The sequence below is a fragment of the Trachymyrmex septentrionalis genome, unplaced genomic scaffold (genome assembly GCF_001594115.1).
Source record: "Trachymyrmex septentrionalis isolate Tsep2-gDNA-1 unplaced genomic scaffold, Tsep1.0 scaffold37, whole genome shotgun sequence".
NCBI lineage: Eukaryota > Metazoa > Arthropoda > Insecta > Hymenoptera > Formicidae > Trachymyrmex > Trachymyrmex septentrionalis.
In genome coordinates, this window is record NW_017305536.1 from 5,360,539 (window position 1) to 5,364,086 (window position 3,548).

At 29.0% G+C, this 3,548-nt stretch overlaps 1 protein-coding gene across 1 annotated transcript in view; it reads left to right on the plus strand.

Annotated features, from left to right (window-relative positions):
* Positions 1 to 1,720: 1,720 nt before the first annotated feature.
* LOC108750425 (sodium-independent sulfate anion transporter) overlaps positions 1,721 to 3,548 on the plus strand; it is a 15,150-nt gene continuing 13,322 nt past the window's right edge. The window contains exon 1 of the mRNA XM_018489852.1: positions 1,721 to 2,193. The gene's annotated coding sequence lies outside the window, so the exon portion shown is untranslated. The remainder of the gene's footprint in view (positions 2,194 to 3,548) is intronic.

The window sequence follows — 3,548 nt, forward strand, 5'->3', positions numbered from 1 at the left end:
ATCCAAAAAAAAGATATATAATATGTATAATCAAAGTTGATCAATTTCTTTATCCACACAGTATTTTAAATATGCAATGATGGCCGTATTCCAAATTTACTGTAGCACTGAAAATACTACAGTATACGTTACGTGTACTATAGATTTTCAGTACTGGCAGTCCATTTTGGAACACAGCCGATGTAAATGCATTCCATTGCTATTTATAGCTATTATTAGATCCTGTATTGGAAATTGTAAAGTATTAATGCATATTAGATGAGGAATCTTTATTCAAGTTTAGATTTCTTATAGACAATATACAAATCATCTTAATACTTAATATAAAATAATGATTTATTTTTTTAGATAAAGCGAAAAATGAATACATATTCTTATGAATATGTATATGACAGACATAGTAAAAAATATGCACAAAAGTTTTCGCTTTTTTCATACCTCCATGATGAGGATTTCTTAAGCAAACATATTTTCGCTTGGTTGGTTTAATGACAGAGAATATATAATTACGATTGTTATCGTTGGCTAATGCAGATATGAGGTGAGGATATTAAAACCGAGAAAACAAGAAATCTGGGTAAGAAGGAGATTATTCTGTGTAATTTTATAACAATCATTTAATTACCTTCGAGCTATTTTTTTCTCTCAGTAATACATTTTCATAGTAAATTTTTGCTTTATTTATTGCAAGCTACGTTGAGCAGTCACGGATACCTTAGAAAAGAGAAAGAATATTAATGCACTTTTTTTATTTAAATTAAACGAATTTGTTGGAAGAAAGTTTGAAGAAACAAAAATTAGCATAGATACAGCAATATCATATTTTGTTTTATTAACCTTTACATCTGAGATTTTTTTTTCTCAATTAAAGGGCACTTATGAATAATTTACAATAAAAAATTAATTTTTTTTTGTTTTTCCAACATGTACATTATTATCTGGTCTCAAATAATATCGTGAAAAATTAAATAATTTTAACGGATAAAATTTAATGTACACTGCAATGTTCATAAATCTGAACGGGTCCAATTAATAATAAACTCTTAATAAATAAATAGGGTCAATGATTTTCAAAATTAAACTTCCAAATATCCATTTATCACGAAGATTATACCGTCTCATCTCTGCAATAAAGAAAAATGCGAACGATAAACTGTATCAACACTTTATAACAATTAAATTAGGGCGCAAATCGCTCGCTGTAGATCGGAAGTAAAGACTTACGGTATCCATCCTCGGAAATCTTATCGCAACATGCAATATTTTAAATTAAAGCATCGGTCATTAATTTTCCTCGTGAAACCTCCGTTACTTTGTCGTGTCAACATAAATATCGACCTATTCACCTATCGCGGACCTCGTGACTCGTGAGCGGAGACTATAATATACTGTCTGATCAATTAAGACGTCCCGACCTCTAAGATATCAGCAAGATTTAACGGGGTGATCGGAAGATTTCTTAACTGATACTCACACGCGAGCGAATGGCACGGTTTTATATGCTAGAAAATTCTCCCGGCGGAGGGCATTACACCGATAGCGCGTGATCTAATCGAATTCCCGGCAGCCGGGCTCGAGTCACCGCGTGACGATTAGTGTTCTTCACGACGTCGTCGCGGGGGAGGCTGAGGTCGCTGAGGAGAGAGAGGGAGTTTGCCCCGCGCGATGCGTTTAAATGGCCGGCCGAGCGTCGTCGGGAACTCAGTTTAACCATTGCGCCGTGAAAACCAGTCCGAAATCTTATGTACCCGACGTATATAAATACTTACATATATGTATTATAATTTGTAAATGTTACTTTTTAAAAGCGGTTTTTTCTTATTTAAAAGCGTTTTGTTTCGACATCCTCTTTAACGGCTAGAAACTAGCTGGAGAACGAAACGCTGTGAAGAAAGGATCAACCAATTTTCCGGAAAACCGCAGGAGCAAATCCGCGGCGAATGTTCGCTTTTCTCACTGACGAATGCCGACGAGAACCTTAATGGGGTTCGATCCGTGTGACTGTGATGCCTCGAAGTAGCAGAGAGGAAAATTCTTGAAATTGAAACGTAAAATTTCTTTTGAATTCCTCTCTGAGGAGAAGAACTGACGCATTCTTTACCATTTTGTGACTTTTTTTTCTTCTGCTTAAAAGGATAGACACTGAAAATCGAAACGGATCTTCTTTAAGCCGAGTATTTAATAAACATCTAAGTGAGTGTAATTTTTATTACATCTTTGCTTTAGTCTATTTCTAGAATTATTAAAATTGAGATAAAAACTCTTGCAAAAAAACATTTATGAAGATTGTAATTTATTATTAAATTCGAGTTTTTTTTTCTTTTTAAATTAAACATCTTGATGATCAATATTATAATTTTAAGAATTAAATTTTAAGAATTAAGATTTTGCATTTTAAAAATATAGAAATAATTTACATTTATTATTTATTTGAATATTTCATTAATTATTTAATAAGTCTAATTGAAATAAAAAAGTTCAAAATATTAAATATGTATATTTAATGTTTTATATTATTTTTAGATTGATTAGATTTGCATAAGTTTATATAAAATCATACTTTCTATTTTATATTAGATTATAAATAATAGTTATATATCTTTTTATTATATAAAGTCATAATATTTATAAAAATATATAATTTGCATAAACGACTTTCATGCGATGACAAATTTAACTTTCAAATAAAATTACAAAAGTATTGAAATTATCATTAAAATAATAATTTTGAGAAATAGACTACATTATAACTATAAAAATCCTGCTATAAATTTAGGTTATAAATAATAATTATACGTCTTTTTGTTATATATAAAGTTATATAAAATTTATAAAAATATATAATTAACATGAACGACTTTTGTGTGATGACAAATTTAACTCAAATAAAATTACAAAATAAAATGAAATTAAGATAATAATTTTGAGAAATAGACTACATTATATTATAACTATAAAAAAATCTATTATAAATTTTTTTTACAGACTTATATTATAACTATAATATTGAACAAATAAGATTACAGTTATTAATGTTGTTTAATTTTGAAATTTTAGATAAAAATTTTATTTAAAATGATTTTACGTAAAACATAGTTTAACATAACGTAAAATAGTTTTCATAATTACTAACGTGATGTTTCAATTACTAACATGAAAGGATAATATTGTATACACATACAAAAAAGAAGCTAAGTCATCTCTTGATAATATTTCCTTATTAATGTTCGATTTAATCATCAGATTACAACAACTTATGACGATTATAGACAGAAATGCATTTATTAAATTAAATACACTGCTAAGGCGCTCGTTTATTCTCCAACTAATTCCAGTTCCAAACTTCTACTAACATATTCCGTTTGTATTTCCGTTTGTTAGTCGATATGTAGTAATTTTTTTCAACCAACAACCTCATCAACAATTATCTATTTACAATGGCTCGCTTATGTTTCCCTGATAGAATCTTTGTCAGATATTATATTTCAGACGATACTTCTCCATGATTTTGTTCTCGATAACTCGAAGAATACTGAGAATTCGCGTGT